The sequence below is a fragment of the Plectropomus leopardus genome, chromosome 20 (genome assembly GCF_008729295.1).
Source record: "Plectropomus leopardus isolate mb chromosome 20, YSFRI_Pleo_2.0, whole genome shotgun sequence".
In the NCBI taxonomy this organism is placed as follows: Eukaryota; Metazoa; Chordata; class Actinopteri; order Perciformes; family Serranidae; genus Plectropomus; species Plectropomus leopardus.
The window spans coordinates 10644519-10670357 of NC_056482.1; the positions used below are offsets into that span (position 1 = coordinate 10644519).

At 40.9% G+C, this 25839-nt stretch overlaps 1 protein-coding gene across 3 annotated transcripts in view; it reads right to left on the reverse strand.

The window, feature by feature from the left end:
- sema4d (sema domain, immunoglobulin domain (Ig), transmembrane domain (TM) and short cytoplasmic domain, (semaphorin) 4D) overlaps window positions 1-25440 on the reverse strand; it is a 51549-nt gene extending 26109 nt beyond the window's left edge. For 2 of the 3 annotated variants that reach the window (XM_042509033.1, XM_042509029.1), the window contains exons 1-3: window positions 25266-25440; window positions 14004-14119; window positions 5162-5220 (exon numbers count right to left, since the gene is read on the reverse strand). The gene's annotated coding sequence lies outside the window, so the exon portion shown is untranslated. Of the gene's footprint in view, window positions 1-5161; window positions 5221-14003; window positions 14120-18525; window positions 18695-25265 lie in introns of those variants that run through there. The other variant, XM_042509030.1, reaches the window with a different exon arrangement.
- Window positions 25441-25839: the final 399 nt, after the last annotated feature.

Below are 25839 nucleotides of genomic sequence, written 5' to 3' on the forward strand. Positions count from 1 at the left end.
GGAAAGTGAGTGAGAGAAACAGAGAGAGAGAGAGAGCCTTCCCATGAAACAAAATCCTGACACCACAGAGGATGACACACTGATGGGGACAGATGTCTGCTCCAATGTCATTTGCAGATTAATGGAGTTTGGCTATAGATGTGGCAGAGACTCGAGCACGCTCACATGTGTACACGATAATGCCAACTGCAGGCATCAAATCCCTCTTATGAGACCAGACAGGGACCCAGAGCCCATCTTAAAATACTGCCAGCTGCAGCAGAGTTTGGGTTGTGTTTCCCCCACAGGCTGATGAGAAATTTCTGACATTTCCAGTATTGACAACCAAGGCTTTACTGTCTCTCAGTATGGGGTAAGCTACTGGTATTACAGCTCCAGCAGACTGATAACTTCAATCTGATGATCAAGGCTACAGTCTGTCTCCAGTCTTTGTGCCACCCACAGAGGCAACATCTTAAAAGACTAATCCATCGATTTGAAATTGCACTTCCGTAACTAAACAAAATTCCTCAAGTACTGTACTTTAGTACAGATTTTAGGTACTTTTTTGAGTATTTTGTTTTCATGCCACTTTACACTTCGCTGCGGCAAAGATACAGTCTTGGGGCGAACGCTACACCAGGTGAGCTACTGGCTCCCTCATTAGCAACTATTTCGCTTACTAAATAAATTTTTCATGCAAAAAAGCAAATACATTTTATGGTTCCAGATTCCTAAATGTGAGTATTTGACGATTTATAATTGCAGAACTACAATAAAAATAGTATTTATTTGCAGTCTGAAAGGAAATAGTTTAAACCAGTGAACCTCAACAAAACTGTAACAATAAAATCCTGCTTTTACATTAATACATAAGTCATAAGCTACATGATAAATACATTCAAATCTAAGAAAATAATAGTATAACAATAACAGGGCACATTTTTACAATCATATTTCCATAGTTAGAAACATTTTCAGTAAAGGATTTTTTCTTGTAATACAGATTTTTTCTGAGTGGTATTAGTAATTTTACAAAAGTAAGGGATCTGAATACTTTCATCGCCACTGCCTGTAACATTGTGGGACTCTCAATGGACATTTTAAAAGAAAAAGATTACATTCAATGCAGCAGAACCAGAGATACTGTTTTATATATTCTGGACATTCTTGTTTTGGTCAAAACTGTGACTACATTATCCACAATGCAACTCAAGTAATGACTGCTTGACCTGAAGCGCTCTCAGTCGACTGAGGGGTCTCCAAGTGATGATTTGAATCTCCGACTTTGAAGTGGCAGCCCTATACTGATGCATAATATCAGTGGTGTTTCCCCTTTTAAAGCAGCAATATCTGCTTAATTTCTCCAATTGTCTGGATAAATCAACACGCAACAGTTCAACCTGCAGCTGCGGTCCACATACAAACCATCAGGAATTCACTGAAGATAGACATCAGCCTTCAGTTGTGAAGTGCAAAGCCACCGTGTCAAAGCCAAATCATGTTAACATAAAGTCATCTGGAAGCCGGCGAACAGCTGAATAACCTCCACTGCACAGCTGACTGCTGCTCATACAGAGAAAAAAAAATCATCTAAAAACTGCAACAGCTGATGCAGCAATCATCATGCATTATCCATGGTGAGCTCGCTGGATGACAGATGGCAGTTTTTTAAAAAGCCAGATCATGGATTAACATCATGATCTACTACATGCTTAACATTAATTCGCAGCTACATATAAAGCTAAACGATGACGAGGAGCACATGACACTGACGGCTGGAAACTGGTACAGAAAATAAATTAGGTATAATATAGGTAAACCATCAATGACAACGCCGATGTCTAAACTGAGGAAAAGAGCTTGTGTGAAGCCAACACTACACAGGGGATGTTAAATGGAAACCCTCCTATATAATTACTAGTTGTAGGGCCCCTGCTGAGCTAGCATGTCGACCTAAAGTGGCCACAGCAAAGGCAAATGAGGGGTCAGGTCCAGTAAAGGGTATATTTAGTCTGGCGATGGCAAGCTTTTTAAAAACAACACGCCCTTTTCCTGAGTCACGTGGCTCTGGAAGATCTGAAAAACTTCCCTATAAAACACACAGGCAAGTGAAGTGAGCTAACTAGAGGAACAAGGGTTGCTGTGTGGTGTTCCCCATCCAAGTGCCGAATGTCTTTTTGTAGTCTGACATGAAAACATAATCACCATGCGCATTTTCTTTTAATTAAAAAGGGGAAAGAAAGTGGAGGAGTTTTACTACTGACATCTGCACTGGCAAAAATAACAAAGGAAGTTTGAGGTTCACGTCGAAAAGACGCTTCTTATGCATTTACACATCTGAAAATTGCCCATGAAAACATCATTTTGATGAATGCAGCTCTAAGTAATGTCCTGAAGCCAATCAAGGCAACAAATCTTGCACAAAGAGCCTTTTCTGTCTGTCAGTACAAGAATAACGTCTTTGCTGTAAAATAGCTAAATTAAAAACAATACACACATGATGGTAAATGCATAACGAAAATATTTCATGGACGAGGACGACTTTAAGATATGAAACTTAGCTGGAGAGTAAAAAGGTGATACTGCTCCAGTTTTTGCCACTTTTCTTGTGGTGCGTACAGCCACAGCTCACAGTACAGTCATAAACCTTTCACTTGATGTCGTTTCCTTGAGGCTACTGTGATGCCAGCCAGGCCTTGGGGCGTATAATGTGGGACTATTTTGGGAAGCTGCGAAAGCCCAGCTGAAGGTCTTGTGGTCCCCAGCTGAAGGCCTTGCGGTCCAATGTTGGTGAATGGTAGTCACATTGGTGGTATTTTTTTTTTTTTTTTAACAGCAATAGCTACAGGCAGGTGACTTCAGCTGGGAATAAATCTCTCAATCTGGGTTTCAAATCAACTGACATAAAATAAAAATATCTAAATATGTTGACTTTCAATGCAAACATTTACTGTTTTTTTGTACAATGGTGAAAGAATGAGATAAGCAAACAAAAAAAAAATCTTAACTGACAGTTACTAGGCTTTCCCACCAGTCAGTCGACATCTGAAGGGGCTGTAAACATCACCAAAATCCCTGCTATATTTTCCTCCTCTTCTTTCTGCCTTTAAGGAGGCATCCTTTCTCCTCTGCTTTTCTCTCAGCAGGCCCTGATTTCATGGTGGTAATTTTGGCCCAGCAGAGACAAAAACCTCCTTTGGAGTGCTGTGTGAAAACTCACCCCATCACCCACAGGCTGCAACAACACTAACAGTGTGTCCGCCTGAACTTGGCATACCAGGAGATAAAACACTAATTTCACCGTTTCCTTCACAGCACAGAGAGGGACGAACGGCACAAAGCCAAGCCTGAAACTTCAAATAACACTTATCACACTGTTTTTCTCGTGATCTGGCCGGCAGATTTAGGGCACACTTCCGTCCTCGTGGTAATGACAATAATTGAAGGCATTTAAGAAAATAGGGTCACTTAAAATTCAAGCAGCTAAAAAAGCAAAATATCTCGGAAAATATCAGTAAATCTTGGAGTAATTTAGAGAAAATGCATGGGCAACACTGATTACTGTTGCTTCCTATGTCATATCAAGTTTGGCACGGCACATGCAGTTTACAGCTCAAAATTCAAAGTAATTTTAGAAGTAAGAGGTCCTTAATTTCGGACTGAAGTAATTGATTTTGTTGGCTGAAATGATGACCGTCGGTAGCATTTTTTATTGGCTGTAGCTAGCTAGCCGACTATCATTAACTCTGTGTTTTAGTTACCAAGCGTTCCTACTGATTTGTTTAAAAATGTATGGCTATGTACATGCTCTCATATAAAAAAGTCTGAGGCTAAAGATGCATATAATGCAGTGTAGAGTTAGCACAGACTGTATATAAAGACGGATGTCATAACAACTCCCAAAAAGTGAAGCCAAAACATCTCAATCGCCTGGTGGCCGGCTGCAGTATGGACCAAAAACCCCACCGCCTCCACGTTACAGGATGGAACATGGGCCAAACAAAAAAAAAAAAAATCAAAGTACTCTAGTGCCAAATGAAGCCACAAGCGCAGGATGGCAGCAGCTGTGGAGAAGCATTGTCCAACTTTACATACAGTCTATGGGAGACAGTTAGGCCTCATATTATAGTTCAGTATAATGACTGAATGCAATTAAAAAATATATTTTGTTGTTGTAAAACCCGGTTTTTGGCACTTACTGCAAAAAAACATGCACTTTTATCTCACCTTAGGAGACTTTTTTGAGAAAAAAGGCTTTTGGGGTGAGGATTAACCAATTTGCCATACTGTTCAGCAAACGTAAGGCTATCTTGGGGAACAAGTTCTTTAGTTGCTGTCGTGTTAAGTTCTCCAAACCAAATAAAGAACAGAAAAGAGCTGCTAACGTTACTTCAACTTCCACGTGGTGAATGTGTTGCTCCTGAACCAGGCTTTTTGTAACATAATCTGTAACCCAACATGATGAGGTAGTTGACTAAAGATATTCTCCTTGCCACTGAAAATAACCTTAGATTACCACTCACTAGCTGGAAATGCTAACATAGTAGACACTATTTAAAATGCTCTCACTGTATTTTGAAAGGCAGTAAAAAGAAACCACCACACAAACTCTTGGGTTTAGAGCCCCTGCCACACTGCTTCAGCATTTAGAGAAATTCAAAGCTGGACAGGCCTGCCGTGCTTAGTTACAATTGCATGACAGCGACTGGACAACTGTCTGCGGGAGGGGTTTAGTGAACGGTCAACTGCAAAACAAAGCTTGTTGTCCAAAACAAGCCAATGGAAAAAAGGCGGCATCATTACATACAAATAAGACACACAGACCACCAGCTTGCTTCAAAGCAGGTATAAAACAACAGGATCATAACTTAAAGAGGGAAGGAAATCTCACGGTGGGGACAAACAACAAATTGATTGGTAAAAAGGAAAAAGTATCATTGGAAAGGTTTTTCCCCACAAGCACCAAAGCCAAGCAGAATCAAATCAAAGGTGGATTGCCCAGGTGTGGTCATGCGGGGGGAACAAATAAAGGAGTAAAGCCCTGTGGTAGTTACAGAGGGGAGGGGGAGCTGAAGAAGCATGCAGCATTCGTGTTGAAGCATGCGGGCCCGAGAGCAGCTCAGTGTCGGACTGCACAGCAACAAAGGGAGGAGGGAGGGAGAGGAGTAGAGTTTCTGACCTGTGGCTCCTTACAAGATGCGACGCTCTTCCTCTGGAGAGAATTATAAAATCCTCAAGCTAGGGAGGGGGGGAGAAGACAGAAAGATCAGACAAGACAGTCATGAAGTGTGTGCGTGTGTGCCTACAAGAGGGGGGAAGCAGTGTGTTTATGTGTGGTTAGTTGTCTAGACCACGGTTAGACAGATATAATGATGAATCAATGAAAACACATGTTGCACAATAAAAAAACACTTACAGAAACACACAGGAACATTTATCCAAACATATACACACACATTAGGTAGAAAAGCATTCTGGGAAGAGCATAACAATTACATAGTGACTTAAATATCACCCGACCACTAAGCCGGTGATATCGTATGATGTCCGTCAGGATCCTGTGCTAACTTTTTATAACCAAGGACAAATGAATGGTGAGAAGCCAAATCATAAACGTTATCTTGTGCTAATACGATCAGAGGAACCTGAGGACTCTTGACTGCTGTATTCATTTCCTCTTCCACTTCTTTGTCCACGGCAGACGACTGTCTGATCACCATTTTTACAGTCTAGGATTTGAGCAGCCACGTCTGTGGATCAACCAGATATAAATAAAGTGAAGGCACCCTCCCTTCAACACCGTTCAATCTGCTCTATGTGGGTTAATCCCATGAGAGGTCAGCCAGGGCCAAGCCCTAAAATCTGAACAACTTTTATTCTGAGAACATGCTGCACAATTTAGAAGATTATCGGTTCGATAGTGAAATACGGTTAAATGTTGCATTTTGTATTGGCTAAAACAAATTTTCACACATTTCTTACTTTGATCAAGTGAGTTTTTATGTTTTGAAACTTTTATCTTTTCCACTGTAGGTCCTACTAGTCATTAAGTTTGTCTTTAAACCCCCGAAAATTTTACTTGCAAAAGTATTTCTATTAAGTCTGTATCTAAAAAAAAATCCATAAATTAATTAATCTGCAGTTTGTTTTTATTTTGTGAATTATTACTATTATTTTATTTTTATTTTTTGCCTTTATTGATAGGACAGATTTACTGTGAACAGCCAGTGTAGGTGACCAATCTGTCCGCCCTGCCCCGCCAGTCCCTTGTGGCTACAGTTTGATTGGTTGTCTTGATGTGAGCACCGTTTAAATTTTTCAAATTGTCATGCCCTCTCGTCACGCTGCCAGCTGGGTCTGCATTGCAGGTATTCCAGCATACTTTGTGCAGTGAATCACTTGCCTCCAGTACACAATGAGAGCGAATTTTGGTTGTCTGTAGTCACATATGGTGGGCATGCACTGCAAGATAGACAGTAAGAGTGGAAGAGAGAGATTACCGTTTTTGTCAATAGAATGTGATTTGAAGAGAGCATAGATAAGTTTCCCTTTCCAACCAATTCCCTGTTAGAAAGGGCTGTCTGAGCATATAACTAGATAAACAAGACTTGGATTATGCTGCACGAGTTGAGTGAGAGTAAATCAACGATTAATTAATTGATGTTTTGGTACAGTTTTGCTGTTGTTAATTGTGGACCCCAATGGCTTCAATTCATAAAGAAATTTTCTCTGTTTTAGGATGCTTCGTTCACTGTGAAGGCATATAAGAAAAACAACTTTTTCCAAATGATTTCAATGCAACACAGGGTAAGTATATTAGTCATTTACCCTGTGTTGCATTGAAATGAGGAGGAAATTAGTCATATTATATTCTTCTAATCTGTTGATGGCACAAGTTGAAATGTTAGGGTTCACCAGTTGACCAGCTGACATCGCCATCATTTAAGCCATACAACAAGATTGGATAGAAACATCCCTAGATATTATCTACTATGATTATAACATTCAAAAACTCATCTTATCTGCATCATTACTGTGGGACTGTTACTAAAAAAGCTTTCACTTGAAAACTGTGTTTTCATGTTCGACCACATTGCTCATTGAGAGAAGAGGTTTTCAGGGCGTTTTAAATTTTTTATACAGCATCAGCACTGGAGCTGTGCATCCCTAATGAATCAAGATGAGAACAAAGACTTCAGGGAATAATCTGCATCAGCAGTAACCGAACGGTCAGCTGGAAAATTCTTTCTTTTTGGTGCACGAAAACAAGATTTTATAAGTCAAAGGGAGCGTCAAGTAGAAATCTTCTTATTGCCATTGTGACAGATGGTTGAGCCTCCATTCACAAAAACTTTCCAGTCTGTTCCCTCAGACTGCTTCCTTGAGCAAAATGAAAACCTTTACAACAAGGCTGAATACATTCTCCCTGCACAAGTACACAAGCTTTATTCCCACAGTCCAATACAATCCAACTCAGTCTGAGGGCAAAACATGAGCTTACATATTTACTTTTCCTTGACTATAGTTCACTTTGGGACTCATGGTTAATTTGTATTGGTACTTTTAACAGGAAATCAATGACTTTGTATCTCTACACCCTTAAAAACACTTAATCTTTAAATAATGAAGATAACAAAAGTCAGTAGAATAAAAAAAAAAAAAAAGCAGACTAAAGATGTCACAATGGATGTTGCTGACAAAGCAACAAATACTACCAGGAGACAAATCTTCCAGACAACTGAATCCAGGTCACCCAAATGAACCCAAATATGCAGCCTCATTAGCATTTGCTTGGTGGGGTAAATCTACTGTAATGCACCCCCTCCCCTCCAGCACCGCTCTACTGTATAAAAGAATAATCAGATTATGGTAAGCAGAGATGATACACACCAGACTACGAACACAGACAGTTCACTTACAACGGATCATATTTACATTATCTGCCATCTTCCTCTGGTTTCACATGTATAAATGACCACAGCATCCTGCAGTCACTTGTGGTTTGGAATATTTATCCGTATTAAGATTGCTTATTGCATTAATGTCAACAAATATTGATTTTAACTGACTGTAATTAATAGCATGTTACTACTGATCAGTTTCATTGTTACTATCAGTTTCGGGATGGTTACTCAAGGTCAAGTGCCATGCCTGATGGTTGCAGTGTGTGGCCACTTTAAGCACAAAACATCCCCCTGTGTTTTTCTATCTTCCTCCAGACTCTCCCATTCTCCTGTCACTTTGTTACTGAAAGACAAAAAAAAACATGTATGCAAGCAAGCACAAATACAAGACGAAGCAGTGAGTCCCTGCCTCTCGCCCTCCTCTGACCGCATCAATGGAGCACCGGGAGAAGATGACAGTTGTGTAAGATTGATGAGCTGTAGGCCAAAGGGTGCATCCCCCTCGACATCCTTAGGAAGCACTTTGACTTGGCTTCCCTCGGCTCCCACAAAACCCTGTGACAGCTGATACAGACTTTTTACTATGCACCCACGAATCCCAGTGACACTGGTGACACCACGCCTTCACATGTCTCAATTCAGAACGTCCTGAGTGGGTGTCGAGCTCGGGTGCAAGCCCAGCCGTGCCCCCCAAAACCACGCCCTTGGTGACACAGCGGTCTGGAGAGGGCACGGAGAGGAAGTGTGAATGTCAGGGGTCTGGGTTTTTTTAATTGATGAGTGGACTTGAATGAGGAAAGAGCAAAGCTGGCCTTTTGAAGACTCTTGAAGCCAGAACAAATTTATTAAAAGGCCCTACTTCAGAAACCCAGCCTATGGTAAACATACTGACAGGACGGATGATTGAGCTTGCTTAACCGTGACAACTGATTTTTCACTCCGAGCCTATAATTTGCACTTTTGTTTTTTTGGGGGGGCTAATCTCAAAGATTAGTTTACATTTCTGCTTTTATTTGAGAGATGACAGTGACGACACAGACAGGGGGGAGAGAGACGGGTATGACATGAAACAAAGATCTAAAGGCGGGAGTCAGTGGGACGGGGTGTTGCGGTTATGTGGCATGGGCTGAAAACCTCTCAGCTACTAGTGCTCATCTTTTTTTATGTTCTTAAAGTCGGGGTGTCCCGATTGGATCGGACAGATCGGTATCAGGCCCGATCAATGCATTTTTTAACTGATGATTATTTTGTTATTATTATTATTGGTTATTTTGAGCATGTACCCCGCCCGATCCTTTGTTTACATCCGCTGTCACACAAGTGTTGTGCACGCAGAGCACGATTTGCAGCAGATATTCAGGTTTTATTGTAATACTCCATTATATAGAAACTGATTTTTTTCCTTGCTGCAATGCCACTTCAAGTGGAATTGAATTTTTTTCTGTTGATTTTTTAGTAAATTAGTTACTGTAATGCTGTAATAAGTGGAACTGCAGATAATTCGTTGTGACTGAGAATGTTTCAGTTCAGCTACAACACTACTGTGAAGTGGAACTGTGATTATATTATCATTATTATAATAACGGCCATATTAAATTTATAGTGTTCTGAACTTTTATTACAATGCTACACCGAGTGGATTTGAGAGCTATTTCTAAAGACACTTTACTCTGTTTACTTTGTTATTTTGTTGAAAAAAACAAATGCTGCACTAAGTTAAATTGTGATCATTCTGTCTTCAGTGTCGTTACTATCAAGAGTGCAACTTTTGATCAAACACTTTAATGGGTTTCTAACCAGAATACATGTTGCAGTTTTGTTTAAGTGACAGTTTAAAAAAATGCTTTTAACCAGCTTCTGATGGTGGTTTTGAATCCTTCGTCCCCTGAGACTGAGATCAATACACACACACGCACACACAAAGCAAACAGATATACAGTAGACTGGGAAAAGGCCTCCCATCTCTATGTCAGTGTGGTCATATATCAAATGAAATGACTCTAATTGGGATCAGGGGCAAAAAAAAACTTGATCGGGACAACCCTAGTTGTTGCTGCATGGTGATGCAGTTCAGACCAAAGACCTTTTTTTTTTTTTTAAAAAAAAAAAGACTGTTTAGGTACTTAGTGGACAGTAGGGAAAAATCAATAATCAATCTAAAATAAACCGTCCGCAGACTGAACTGCACAAGTAAGAGCAGTCTTTTTTACATGTACTCCTGACAAATCCTACAATTCTGTCTTCAGTGTCGTTACTATCAAGAGTGCAACTTTTGATCAGACACTTTAATGGGTTTCTAACCAGAATACATGTTGCAGTTTTGTTTAAGTGACAGTTTAAAAAAATGCTTTTAACCAGCTTCTGATGGTGGTTTTGAATCCTTCGTCCCCTGAGACTGAGATCAATACACACACACAAAGCAAACAGATATACAGTAGACTGGGAAAAGGCCTCCCATCTCTATGTCAGTGTGGTCATTCCAGTAAAAGCCCCCTACACACACACACACACACACACACACACACACACACACACACACACACACACACACACACACACACACACACACACACACACACACACACACACACACACACACACACACACACACACACACACACACACACACACACACACACACACACACACACACCCCCCAACACACACACACACACACACACACACACACACACACTGTGCAGCCACCCTTACTATCTATCTATAAACATCCCAAGTCTCTGACAGGGCTGTCAGCATGCTCCACCACAGGTGGGGGAGGGAAGGAAGACGAGAGGGACAGAGGAAGAGAGAGAAAACAGGGTTTGCTATGAGAGAGGATATTCAAGCGTGCAAATTCATACAGCGGTTGAAAAGAGAGGACAAAGAGAAGAGCGAGGAGAGATGAGTAGGAGGATTCTCCGTATGGAAAACAAGAATGGAGCCGTTACATAAAGAAACATGAGTATGGTTTGAGGGCTTATGGAACATCACATCTTTCTTTCCTATTTGTGTTTTCCCCCAGTGAACAGAGGCACGCACAGCTTACACTTGCAAATGTGTTTAACAAAATAACATGTTTTTCATTTGACAAGTGACTGCATTCCCTTTGTGCATTTAAGATATTGTCTTTCTGTCCTACTTTCATACATGATGCAACATGGTGAACCCTGCTGCAAACCGTTTTGAAAGAAGCAAAATAACACAACAACTGGGTGAAATTCCAGTTCATCCAAATCCTGGATGGAGGGTGCATGGACTCTGTACTTTCACACACAAATACACACACAAAGCAGTGTGTTGAAGAGGATTAGTGCGGGCTTGAATTTCAACAGAAAGAATCCCTGTCTACAAGCACTACGGAGCAAATCTGGCTTTAGAAACTTTCCTCATCCCAGTGCATCCTGGTACAATAGGAGGTTGAACTTAAAATCCCGCAATTGAAACATGTTCATTTTTTTGGAGATGCGAGGGCACATTTGCAGCTGGATTATCAGCTCCTTCATCAAAAGCAACATCTGCACTGATAACAGCAATGGTGGACAAAGTATTCAATTCAAACATTGAAAATGTTACTTAAGTAAAAGTAAGCATAATCCGGAACAAGTATGAAAGCTAAAAGTATCCAGTACAGAGAAATAAGAAAAACACCTCAAAAATAGAAATTTGTTAAAAGAAAGAAAATAACATCCAAAACCTCAAAATTATATTGAAAATTGTTGAAAAAACAATACCCCCTCCCGCCAAACAAAAGATAAAAAATAGGAAAAACACACCCAAAACCTAAAAATCTTTAAACCTTAAAAATAAAAAAAGTTTTTCAAAATTTAAAAATTTAAAATGACTTAAATGCTTGTCAGAATAGTTGCCAATTAATTTTCTGACAATCAGGTAATTGATTAATCAACTGCTTATTTCAGCTGTACTTGTATAAAGTGTGGTAATTTCATTTATTTTTAACAAAACATATTTTATGAACTCTTGCATTTTTTATGCAAAAATCTTTATTGTAAACTATCTAAAGCTGTCAGATAAATGGAGTAAGTAAAGAGTAAAAAGTAAGTAAAAAGTTCAATATTCACTCTGAGATGTAGTGGAGTAAAAGTATAAAGTTGCATGAAAAGAAAATACTCAAATTAAGTACAATTACCTCAAACTTGTGCTTACAGTACTTGAATAAATGTACTCACTTGCATTCCACCACTGGATAACAGAAAAAAAAACTCCCAGTGTCACAATTGTGAGTGCAAACCATTTCATTTGTTTTAGATGCGTCTGCAGGCTGGCGTGTATCTGGGAACCCCAGTTGGAATGCACATATCTACAGGAATGTCCACTGATATCCCGCTATGTGTAAATGTTTGCTCATGAGTGAGCTAGAGAAAAGAAATTAGAGGCATTTACGTGTATTTGTGTGTGTGTGTGTGTGTGTGTGTGTGTGTGTGTGAAAAAGAGAGAAAATAAGTAGCCGTCTTCTTCAGCCTTTGTATGAATCTTAAGTAGCTCCATGTTGAGGGAGGCTTTGTTCACCGTCACCGTCGGGGGGCACGTCCTCCAACTTTTCCCCTCACTTCCTTTTGGCGTAACATTTATCATTCTTCCCCTAGGAACAATCATCCTACAACATGGACTAGCATCTAGCGCACAATAAACCGCCACCCCCACCCCTTTTTGCCCCTTTCTGGTTGCCCGGATACCTTTCATCCGACCGGACAGCTTGTCAACAACATCATCACTTACTTACCCAGCCTTCACTTCACTTCGCCTTGCTCCAGCAGAGCCTTATTAAAAAAAAATACTGCTGTGTCTTGTTTGCAAAATAAAGCTTCCAAGAACATCTTTTTCTTGCTTGCCTTTTATGCTGCATCCAAAACACTTAAAAATTTCCAAAGCCTAAATGTCTGGCTCTGCAAAAATGGCAAAGCATGCTCTTAAGGGAATGTCTTAAGTGGTACAACCTTCTAATTTGCAAGAGAAATTCCCCACTGGGCAAATATAGCATTATCCGGCTCTACTAACCAACTAAGATATTTTATAGTGACATTATTGTACTGGTGTTAGCCGGGGGGAGCTACCCTGAGGCCTGTTGCCTAGGAAATCTGAGTGACTCACCACATTTCCCCCGTTGTCTCTTTCTCTCAAAAGGGTAAACAGGTGCATTAGTAATAAGTGGAAAGATGCCGGAAGTTGACTAAGTGCTTACAAACACTGAATCACATCAACCTCATCCTTTACTGTATGCACGCCTCTTCCGGCACATGCATCCATCATCACCACGATTCATCAAACGATTCATCAAAGTTTTCTGAAAACAACCTGTTTCTTTTGTTTTGTTGCCGGCTGAACTTTTTTTTTTTTTTTTTTTTTTTAAACTGCCCCTTTCATTTGCTGTAACTCAAGCACATAATAGGCCTGGCCTTGTTGGGCCTTTGCCGTGTGTTTTGCGGCTATCCCTTTCAGCTGACTGGCCCACACCACTTATTCCGCTTATTATGAATGCTGACAGCGGATTATTTTGCTTACTGCACCCAAATTCTCCGTACTCTCTATGTAGATCAAATCCAACAAACACCGGCGTGAGAGACAAAAGCAAAGTTTACAAAGGAGACAAAGAGAGAAAAGAGATAGGGAGCTCAGAGAACGGGTCCAAAATGAAAAGAGGGAAGAAGAAACCACGAAAAAGGGAAAAAGGGGGCGAACATAGAAGGAGCAAAGGAAGAGGTAGAACAGCGAAGGCTCTAAACCCTTTAAACGACAGTGTTTTGTCAGTGAAATAAAGACCAACTAACAGCAGCAACATACCAGCACAGTGAACGAGAATGCAAATCAGCCCTGATGCAAATGTCATACGTCTTCGGGGGCAAAACAGACTGTCTTTATACCAACCCCCCAACACAACACACTTCTCTCTGTGCTGCCAGAACCCCCCGATTCTCCTCCACTCCTGCGCTGAAAACACACTCACACAAACACTTCCAGGAGACAATCTTGTGCAGAGCGAGAGAAGTGTAATCACAAGAGACAACATCATCATCTTACTTCACACTACACAAAAGGGACACAGAGTACAGTGGGATCTTTACACAAACCACACTTTTGAGAAAAAGATAAACCACTTACTTGTCTGTCATGGCGTCGGCTAGCGAATACTGATTCATTAAAACTCCTTTTCACTTTTCTTCACACAGTTGGAAATGGTTGAGGGAGAGGCCCGGGGCAAATGACACAACACCAGTCTACAAGAGAGGGGCAAAAAAAACCCCATTAGTTTCAAGAAAATCATTCATCATTAACACCTACAGTAGGCAGACAAGAACAGATGATGTGATTTTACAAAGGGGCCACGCTATAGGGCCACTACGAAGTCCCTTCCTTATCGCTTTTGGATTTTCACACAAACAAACAACAGAGGCATCACACAGTGTGTGCTTCAAAACACTATGTTTGCATTGACGCGAAAGAGGTGTGATGGCCGTGACACAACAGCACCTGCCTCCAGTGGGACACATGACAAATGCGTCAGCAGCACTTTTCTAAAAAATAATGATGTTATAACATGGCAATAGCAATCATTTACCACCTTATTGTTTCCCCAATTTGTGGACATTTTCCTCCACTGTTCCTCTTGTTCGAGTTAGCTGCAAACTGCTGCTACCTGCTTTTTATATCTTCCTGCATTGGGTTGAACACATAACACATCGTCAAAGTGTCACATCTGTCCCATCCTGCTGGTTTCCTCTGCTGCCAGCTTAAAGGCAAGACAACTCTCACCCTATTTTGCAATTGTACCTCTGATAATAAATAATATCATAATAAACATCTTTAACTTGATAGGGACATTATTTAAGGCTTTATTTTCAAATCCTCCCATCTGATAAGTACAAACCAAATGTTTGCCATTTTTGCCTTGCAGATGAATGAAACAATGAATCAATTATACAAAATAGCCAATTAATCTTCTGTCAATTGACCTACAACTGTGTATGAACAGTTATCAATACAAAAAAATTATAAAGCAGGTTGATAAATGATCATAACAAGTATAATAGCAGTGTAACAGTAATAGTATAATATGCTCCAAATTAGTAAAAGTGTTTCTAATAGTGATTTATCTCCAAGTTTATGTCTTCTTATCATTTATTATGTATATTATTTTGGTCTTTAAGTATGTAAGTCAAGTAGCTAGATGATTCAGTGCCCTCTGATGAGAAACAAATACTTAATAAAACACACTCTTTGAGCAGATCACTTCTATCATGATGGCTGCTGCATACAATCCCCTGAACAGGCCATCGTCCAGGCTGCTGGGACTACAGCTAACTTTGCAGACACGCTTCACTTGCTCACAATTAGCCTAGCAAGCCCTGGTCTCTTCAACTTTCTGGGGGATACTGTTACCATAGTTACCAAGGCAGCCACCCAGCCAGCTAGCTTAGCATAAATAGAGTGCACCAAGAAATCCTCTGGGCAGCCAGCAGACAGTATGATCACAGATGAAGAATGCATTGTGTGTCTGGGAGGCAATGATGACAATTTTGGATCAGTGCAGCTAGTTTATCTCCAGCGTCAAAGCTTGCATAACCCATAAATCATCACTAATAAAAAGAACATTAAAGAGGATGTCATATCTATAAACACACCTAAGATAATGATGCATATTTGAGAATGCACATAAATCAGCAGCTGGTCCCTGCCAGCATTCAGATTTTGAAATTTTAATGAGGTGATGAGCTGAGGCGCATCCTGTGCCCTGCTGGCTGATGAGCAACCTCCAAAACCTGGTATTAGCTCTTCAGTTTATCTGCCTTTAAGAGATTACGATAGTAGCAAGTTAGATTCATAGATTATACCCGTTTATGTGTTAACGCTCTGGTATTACACAGATTGTGACCTGCCAGAGTGGGATTTATGCTCCATAAGAAGATAAAGGTTAGATACCAATTCACAGACAGTCGGGTCCACAGAATAGACCTGAGGCAGAAAAGGAAAGCTTTTTAAATCATGTTTTACCTCAAAAATATGTCTATTTCAGTTAATAATCCACTGATTAACCAAAGACGACTTAATGGTTTTATGGCTGCCAGCTACAACTGGAGGGAGACAGCAGAGTGAGGGTAAACCCCACCCAATCCTATCAGCCCCAAAGCCAGACAGACAGCCACCAGCCTCAGAGACAGCCAGCGGCAGGCTGTCTGTGAGGGGATCTTGGCTCAATAGTGCCTCCTTCACCCTGCTTTCCTTTCAACTTTTCCATATATCACTCCTGAACTCTGAACTGCAAGACCTCTCTTCTAGTCTACCTGTCAGTCTGTCTCTCTTATGTTCCCATCTAATGGCAGCTCATTGAATTTGTGTCCATGTGTCTGTCTCCAGTGCAGAAATGGGCATTAGCTGTATACACCCAAGTAATCTCTGCTAATCAATTCAATTCCATTTCCTCTCATCTCTCAGCCATTGCATTTATGGGAAATGTTTTTTAAGGAGGAAAAGACTCCAATGTTGCTTTGGAGACATTTGGACACACTGGTGTGAAACTGAATGATTTTGGGGTGATTCTTGGGTTAATTGTTTGTTGTGTTTCCAAAAGAATGCTATAGATGAAATGTCGTGGCATTTCAGCACAACAACTCCATTTCCAAATGACATTTCCATACATTACCGCACTGTTGAAATATGCAGGAGTCCATGCTTTTGCACAATGTGGCAATCCACCCAAGTATGAGTATGAAAAAATGTCCCATGCTCACCCATGCATGCTGTCTTGATGATGTATGCAGTGCTTTCCTGCTTTCCTTTCCAGGAGTTCCTTACCCAAAGCCCAAAATTAAACTCTTGCCTTCTCACGCAAACAATGATGCTGCCGTTCAACAAAATACTGAATGCAGTGAGCAACAGCCAAACTGTGTTGCAAGAAATCTGCAGCTAGTAGTTTAAAAATAAGCCACGTGAATGACAACAGAGAGAATGGTTTCCAGGTGTGCATGGTTGAGATAGAGATGTACCCAGAGGCAAAAGAACAGTACTATTTGATTTGCAGCAATAGCACTTGAAAAGACATGATTGCTAGATTTGATCTATCTGAGCCCAACTCTTACAAACAATTAAATCAAGCATCCTAATCAAAGTGTTTCAATGCCCAGTTATAGAAACATGTGGCATGGTAAAGGAAAATCTAAAATGTCCAAGTTAAGAGGACAGTGCCACTCCTTCCTCTCTCAAGGGGGATTTATGAACCCCTGACAACTGCCAGCCAAAGACAGACAAACTGTTTCCACAGCTAAAGCTGGGCAGCCACTGTGAGATTTTATTGTTCTTTTAACTCACATGACACATTTAACAGCAGCCTTTCTGGCAGCAAGAACAGGTGACATTTATGCTCACATTGTACGGATCAATTGATGTTTGACGACTTGGCTGATCACACTAACACAGCATAATAATGCAATATTTTCTGTGGCAATACTGTATCAACCAGATGCTAAGTATACATTTTTTGTTCATATAAATTATTAATATTGTATATATAGATTAAACTTTAGTAGTCTACTGAAATAAAATCAAATGCTTTGTTGGTTACTGAGATACATTTTGCTGCAATAAAAATAATTGTCTCTTTTGTAAACTTTCCTTCGGTATCATAATTTTAAGTTGAGGAAAGCATAATAAATTGCAATATATCACATTACTTAGCATGTCAGAATATGTTTTAAAAGCAATGATATGGTATTGTTACTAAAGTATCATGATAACATTATATTGTCAGGCCTCAATTTCAATTAAGTTTATTTAAACAAGATGGCTGTATCCTCAGTGTTGACAAAAAGAGAGAAACGCAGTGTTACTTTGTGCAATTCCATCAGAAAAAAAAGCAGAGCTACAGATGTCTGGAGGATGCAGATATTACTGTCTCAATTCAGTTAAATAACACAGCAGTCTCAAGACTGTAGTTTGATCAACAACATGTAAAATACTACTACAGTTAAAAATATTAAAATGCGCTCAATGCTGTTTAGAACGGATCTCTTGAGCTGCAGCCATGAGGGATATCGGACTGTGGATCTGCTCATCACACCAAGAGACAGCAGACCAGAATTTCTGACATGCCAGAAACCCATCTGATAGTTAATCAGGCATTGCAACTGCTTGCCAAACAACAGAAATTGACAAGAATCTGGCAGAAATGTGGCCCTACTCTAAAATTGGTTCGAGCTGACCAATGCAGGGCTAAAATTGGGCTGCATCCATACAGTGTGTGCACAGCTTCACTGTAAACAAAACAGTAGACAACAGTGAGGGTAATGCAAACTGCTCTCTTCTCTTCTTTAACATTTCAAATGTAAAATCAGAAAAGTGAAGAAAAAAATCAGAAAATCTAGGAGAAATGTTTGGGTATTTGCTTACTGCAGAGTCCCACTCACTGCATCATGAAAACATGCCACCCATCACTGAATTATTTACCTTCCAAACCCGATTTGAGTAAAAATAGCATGCCCTGCACCCGAGACCTTCTCCACTGCACATAGTAAGCATAAAAACATATCTGGTTGCTATGGCAGAGGAAAGAGGTGTTGACATTGTGAGACGCCTGCAGTCGACACACTCGCAGGCGTCCTCACAAGCTGTTTTGCGACGTGAATCTTACCATAATCTGAGTGGCAGCGATCCTGCAGGTTGACAGAGAAGAACGCTGAAAGAGAGGCTCTTCCAACCCGCCCTTAGTCACACTGTTATTACTGGGAGAGTCTGCAATGGTTTGCATGACAGATGCAAAAGAAAATAGAATATGATCATCCAGCACGAGCAGTCTGTCACCTCCTCCCTTTCTCTACTCCCCGGTCATGCTCCTTCTCTGCTGTCACTCCCTCCTTTGGTCTCTCTCTGCCTCTCTCTATCTTGCACGATTTAAAAAAAAGAGCACAAGAGGCTGCAAAGGGTGGAGAGACAGTGCTTGCATTAAAGGGCTGTTTCACTCTGTCAGTGGCAGACTGTCTCTGTCTGAGCCTGTAACAAAAACACACAGGTTTCCACTGTCACAGCAGTCAAGCGCCGCTCGCCAGAGGAGAGCGACAGTGCAGAGATCGCGCCTCTGGAAAGCGTCAATGCACACAATTGCTGAGGAGGGGGAGGGGGAATTTGGGGTGGTGGGTGAGGGGAAGGAAGACAGGGGGAGGGGGCTGAGGTTAGAGTAGTGTGCATCTGCATCTGTGAGGCTGTGTCTATTGTTGTGGGGACTTTTTTTGTGAATGGGGAGTGCAGATCCAGCTGCTTCCCTCTCTCAGCACTGTATTTAGCCCTGGGTGATATACACTCAGTTGCCAGTTTATCAGAGACACCTAGCCAGAACACACTTGTACAGTCTAATAGAGTTTCAACACAAGTTTCAACATTCGAACTGTAGCGGGTATGATTTATTTAATGGATACTGCATCACTTGGTAGGTGTTGCCTAATGAACTTGCAACTCAGACACACACTCAGTTTAACAGTTTGCATCCTCCGGCAGTGAATCGTTGATGCTGGAATCAATGTTTTCACTAAGCAAACACTGAACAAATCAAACAATAAATGACAACAAGCTGATAACAGTGAACGTGATTAAAATCTGCTGACTGCAAATCAAGTGTCTGTATGCAAAACTATCACATATAAACAAATGCTGCTCAAAAGTTGCACAAAGACAGTGAGCACCCTCTCCATAGAGCTGCGTCACACAGTGATATGCTCCACAGTAACAGAATGTACTGTATGTAGTCCAGCTCTCTGCTCCATTCCCTTCCAGTTCCCTGCTCTCAGCAACACAACGCTTTCAAAACATCAAGTAGGCTGTCAATAGTGCTGCAGCAACGCATCAGTAAGCTTCCTGCACTCTCAGCAAAAGAGTCATGGCTCTGGATGCAGCATCTTGGGAATGTTCAAAGAGTTCCTGAGCAGTTTTCATTCATGCAACTGACACTAATGCTAAAACTGCTACAAACAATTACAGCGCCTGAGCTTTGCAGGGTGTGTACTGTTCTTTACCTTTGTCACCTAACACGCTACACAAAGCCAAACAGGAAACCAAGCTTAGCGTTTAGAGTTTTTCTTTCTATCGGCTGATTTAAAACCAATGTTCAATCATGAGACAATTTTGCTGAGACATCTCTGGAATGCAGCAAAGCATTATGCATGGCCAGTAACACATGGGCGCACACATAAAGCGTCTACATATGCCACTGTCTGCGGCAGATATGAAGCCAGATGCCTCTCTGTTTGCCAATAGGAAATTATTCCAGCCTGAGGGGTGTTGGGGTACTATAAGGGTGTGGCAGGGGAGGTTTGTGTGTGTGTTTGAAAAGGAGGTGGGGGTTGCCCCAGATGTCTGTTTCTTGGAGCCGACACAGCACACCTCAACATCAGAGCACTGCAGACTGGCCCCTGACCTCTGCCCTTTAGCTCCTGCAGGACCAAAACAATGAGGCTGCTGCAAGTCATACATCAAACTCACCTACCTTTTTTCCTACAAAAGGACACTATTGCTGTCATGTGCATCTTTTCAGCATGCAGTGTGTACCCTTTTGAATTAAAGAGACACTTCAACCCAAAATCAGAAATCCATATTTTTCCTCATACCTGCAGTGCTATTTACCAATCTAAATTATTGTTGTGTGAATTGCCAAGTGTCGCTCATTAAGATGTCTGGCACTCGGCTTGTGGTGCTCGAAGGGACAAAAAAATGCATTCGAAAAATTCAACGGCAATTCCTGAAATAATGACGCAGTTACTCAAGATAATCCACAGACCTTGTTGTCCACCATCCACATCACTGTTCAGAAGGAAGCTTGCATCCACTCATGGAAGAGAGGCTCCTGACAGCAAGAGATGTGAGCATTATCAGGGTCCTCCATGGCTGAGCTGCACGTTTCATTGGTGCTAAGTGAGTTAGCAGTACATGCACGCTTCCTTCTGTGCAGTTATATGGTCGACGAAAGTAGTTTGGTAGAAAGAAAATAGTTCTTATCACAAACTGCTCACAACAAGGTCTGAGGATAATCTTGAGTAACTGGGTCATGATTTCTGGAAAGGGACATTGCTGTTGAGTTTTTTAGAAGTATTCTTTGGCCCTTTGAGCACCACAAGTTGGGTGCAATCTTACACTGGACAGAAAGCAGACATCTCTGCGGCTGATATCTCCAACATTCAGCAACTCACACAATATCGATCCAGATCAATAAGCGCCATTACAGTTAAGAAGAAAAATATGTATTTTTAATTTAGACATGAACAGTCCCTATCAAGCGATTCTAGTTTTCTGACTCAACCGTAAGCAGATTCCTTTTAATTGAATTGCAAATGAGCATGAGGGAACAATAACGGGGTCGTGTGTGTCTGTGTCAAAGACATAGCACCTTTTACAGTGACCTCCACAGCAGGAGGTGAAGGGCTACTGCCTGGACCATTTGCAGGTATTTCAGCCTTTTCTACCAGAGGAGACTGGCTGACGACCAAACCCAGCAGACGGGCTGAGAAGAAAGCCTCTGAGGGCTCATGAATGGTCACCCCCGAAATCCATTAAGACTTTATTCAATTACTTGACAGTCGCTCACTGTAGGCATGTGAAGAAACGTGACGTCCCTTAAAAGTCTCTTTTGAGGTGGTCGAATAATTGCATTTGGACCTGAAGAGTAACACCCAAGCGCAGTAAGTGTGCTTAATGTGAGCTCCTATATGTAACGTTGGATGCCCTCCAGTAAGAACGGATTTCAATGCTCCCAACTTTTTTTTTTTTTGAGAAATTTGACAAACAGCCAGGGCTTGGTCTGAGACCCAAACAAGGCATCCAAGTAAATAACCCCTGACATCCAAAACAAGCGCCATTTCTGCACAAAGTTCAAGTTTATAACAAAGCTCTCATTCAGACACGCAGTTCCCAACTAAATTTCCCATTTCCCACCCATCTTAAATTGATTATTGATTTAAAAAAGTGGACTCTACAGAGGGGTTTGCTTACGTGTGGTTATCATTAACAAGCAGAAGCGTTCTGTGTAATTTCATTTAGTGTGAATCCTGTGCTTCCAATAAACGTGGGAGAAAGACAAAAAGAAACTTAAAGATAGTTCTACAGTAAAAGAATTTAAATAAATCAAACACAGACACGTGTTAAAAATAGACTAATTTGCTTTTCTGAAATGGGAAGTCCCCGGAAAGCAACATGTGTGCAAAGATTTCCTCTCATAAAAAGCAGGTAAGGGAAAGTCTCCAAAAAGAAAGGCTATTTTCAAGACTGTGCACAGGAGAGAAAACAGAATGGGGAAAAGATTTACATCTATTTTGGCACAAAATAATCAATCCAACATACTGTATTTAGCCTTCTTCCCAGTGGCAATCCCCAATCATGCAAGAGCCAATGACAGCCTCACAACGTAAACACAACCTCTAACCTGAGGGGAAAGTCAGTGTGACAGACAGAAATGCCTGAGCCTCTCAGCGGCACGCAGCCACTGGTTTAATGATTTGTCTGCTGCTGGTGAATGATCACACAGCAATATCCTGTTCTGGCTAACTCTGCGGGCCCCCCTAAGGGTCTGGCTGACATGATTCTGGCTTGCCCGGGTGCCACTGATGCGCCAGCCAGCCCATCATATTGACAAGATCCGGGTGGCTGCCCCCATGCCTGATGCGACCCAGCCGAGGACCTGTGGAATCAAAGTCGATGAGGCAGAAGAATTACTTATTGAGGCCAGGAGGGAAGGGATGTCATAGCCTGTGCATTTCGGTGGGACGCTGAGCGGGAGAGGAGGGGCGGCTAATGTCGCTAACGAAGCAGTGGAAAACAGATTTAGAAAACACAACAGCTGTATTTAAAGGGAAACTAAATAGCTGGCATGTTAAAAAAAATTCCACAGTGCTTATGCGATGCAAGCCTGTATATAATGTGAGCGGTGTTTCTTTACTCTTAAGTGAGGAGCCTTCATTCCCTCAATCATATGAGCAGCTCATATGACTCCGACTCTGATATATGGGCTCATAATGAGCCTATATATCATGTTAAAGAGCATGTGGGAAAGACATCTCTGCAAGTTTACAGAGTTTTCTGTTTATTAGGAATAGGGCTGAAACTAATGATTATTCTCATTAGAAATACATTTGTAGATTATTCTATCAATAAACGATATCAATCACAATTTTCTGAAGCCCAAAGTGATGTATTTAAATAGCTTTTTTATGTCTTAACCACAGTCCTAAACCCCAAAATACTCAGTTTATTACTAAAAGCAAAAATCCTCACATTTGAGGAGCTGTAATTGTCAAACCTTTGCCAATTTATCTTGAAAAATTGCTTAAGCAAATAATTGATTCAGAGCTGAAACAATAAGGCGAAGAAAAAAATACTCCCACATGATCATCTGTATATCAATTACTCACCCCGTTACGTTGGATTCATGAAGAAAATTTTCCGAAAACAGAAAATTCACAATGAATTGAAGTCATAGGGGGTCTCGTTAAACTACAATAAAACTATATAAAAGCGTTGTTCTACAAACTCTCAAACAAATTATGCAACATAATCCAATCGTATGCTCAGTGCTTCCCAAACACATGCTTTTACGCTAAAATCCTAGTATTTAAGACTGAACTAAGAGTATAACTTACCTATGCTCTCTTTGAAGCCAGGCTCCATTGACAAAAACATTCATTTTACCTCGATGAACACAGGACCTGCTCGTCTATCACTGCCTGGTTCCATTCATTCGTGTTATTGAATGACTTTGGTGAATCCGAACTAACACTTAAAAAAATAAACATCATTTACATAGCTTTGCTGTGGTCAAACAATTTATCCAAAGATTTTCCCGTTTTTGGATTCTTCATGGAGGCATGCCAGAGAAACACTTATTCTTCACGAATTCAACGTCACACTGGGCGAGTATTCAAATGGTCATGGAGGGGGTGAAGTATTCCTTTAAATAATTAAATCATTAACTTAAATTTTCTATACATATTTGTTTTCTAAGCAGAAATGCACTGGCTACAGGTTCTGGAATGTGAATATGTGACAGTGAATTGAATATCTTTGGGTTTTCAGCAGCTTTTTGGAGAAAATATAAAAGTGTCAAGAATCATAATGGCATTTGGCTCTATTTTTGGACTTATTAGAGACTAAACATTTCATTGATTGAGAAAGTAATCAGCAGATTGATTGAAAATGAAAAGAATTCTGAACTGAAGTTTACTGTGAAGGAATATAAAATGGAAAAACAGCCACACATTTGAGAAGCTTGAGTCACCAAACGTCCAGCATTTTTGCTTCAGATTAATTCACTGTTGATTAACTAATTAATCCACTTTTTTTCATCTCTAAGCAATACACACAAGTACTGTGTATCTCCTCCAGTCTGCTAAAAGCTTGAACTTCATTTTAGGGTTGAAGAAGGTCAGGAGGCGAACCACAGTGATGATGGTGTAGTTTGAATTATACTGCATGAAGCCAGGACAATCACACAGAGACGCAGGACCTCGGTTAGCCAGGCCAGAGGGCAAATGGTGAGACAGAGAGCAGCTCCATAACCTCTTATTACTCTCTCCGGTCCACACAGCTCCACAGCAGCTAAGACTAAACGTGCATGCAGGTGAAAGGTTTATGATCATCCACTGATGAGCCCCAGCTGCACTGGACTGCCCTCCTGTCCAGGCACAACATGCACAACATACCCTCCAGCCTGCTACAAAACACATCTTGAGACCCAGCAGTGCATGCTGCAGTGGTTAATTTCGTTTGATGGCAGCTGGATGCTCCGACCACTGTTCATATAAACTGTGGCAACATGTTTTTTTGCTCCAGTGCTATCAATAAAAAGTCTTTTGTTGTTGTAATGAAAGAGCACCCTTGATTTATGCATGCCAAGGGGAGAAACCCCTGAATGACCTCTGAGTGCCAGAATGGCATTTCGAAAGTGCAAGGGGAGTTTAATCTTTAAAAAGATTTGTGTGAGCACGGCTGCTGAACACGTAATATTATATTCAGGAGGTATTTTGCGCTTCAAGGACAGTGACAGCGACTGCGTGCACTCTTGGCGTAACAAGTCGTCCGTTAACATCTTATTTTTTTTTCTCCGCACTTTGAAGCGTCGCGGGAAAGTGATTTAAAAGTTTTCGGCGCTGTCTAAAAAGCAGAGTAAAGAGTGTTAAAACGATGTATTTTTCTTCGTTTGTGTCTCGGTGGGGGGGTTTGGGCTACAGTGCAACAAGTGCAGCTGAGCCTGGAGTCCGCGACAGCACGCATGAGCACGAGCAGCGGGGCACGAGCTGAAATAACTTAGCAATTTGAAACAGGAAAGTCCCGACGCTACTTAGCTAGCACTGACTCAACTGTGCACTGCAGTAAAAAAACTATGTTGTTACTCACCGTGGGGAAGTTTTCCTCTTTGAGCCGGTGTGAACGGAGATGAGGGTCGGTGCAGCAGCAGCGTGACAAAGTTTGGTTGGTCTCTGTCTCTCTCTCAGCTCAGCATGGCGGCTGGGGCCAGAGACTGGATTCAAACCTCTCCGGGCTGTGATATCAACAGACAGGGGGAGGGTGCCGGGTGCACAGGGAGGCGGTGGCGAGAGAGCCAGCGGTGAGAGTAGTATTTATACGTGATGTAAAAAAAACAAACTCTGTTACTCTTTAGGAATATTTTTTCTAGTAATGTTTGTCATTGTGAATATTATTATCTTATTTAGATATATATTTCTTTCCATTTATTCATGTATTATATATGTCTGTATTTTTTTTAGTATTTATTGCTGGTTTTACACATTTTTATTTATTTTCCCCGCAGCATTGGTTTATTTTCGTTGTTGTTGTTATTAGTATAATTATTATAATCATCATTATTAATGATAATTTAAATTTACACTTGTTTTTACTGTTTTTACACATTTCTATTTTATTTCTACAGTTGTTATCAGTTATTTTTTTCTTGCTACATTGGTTTATC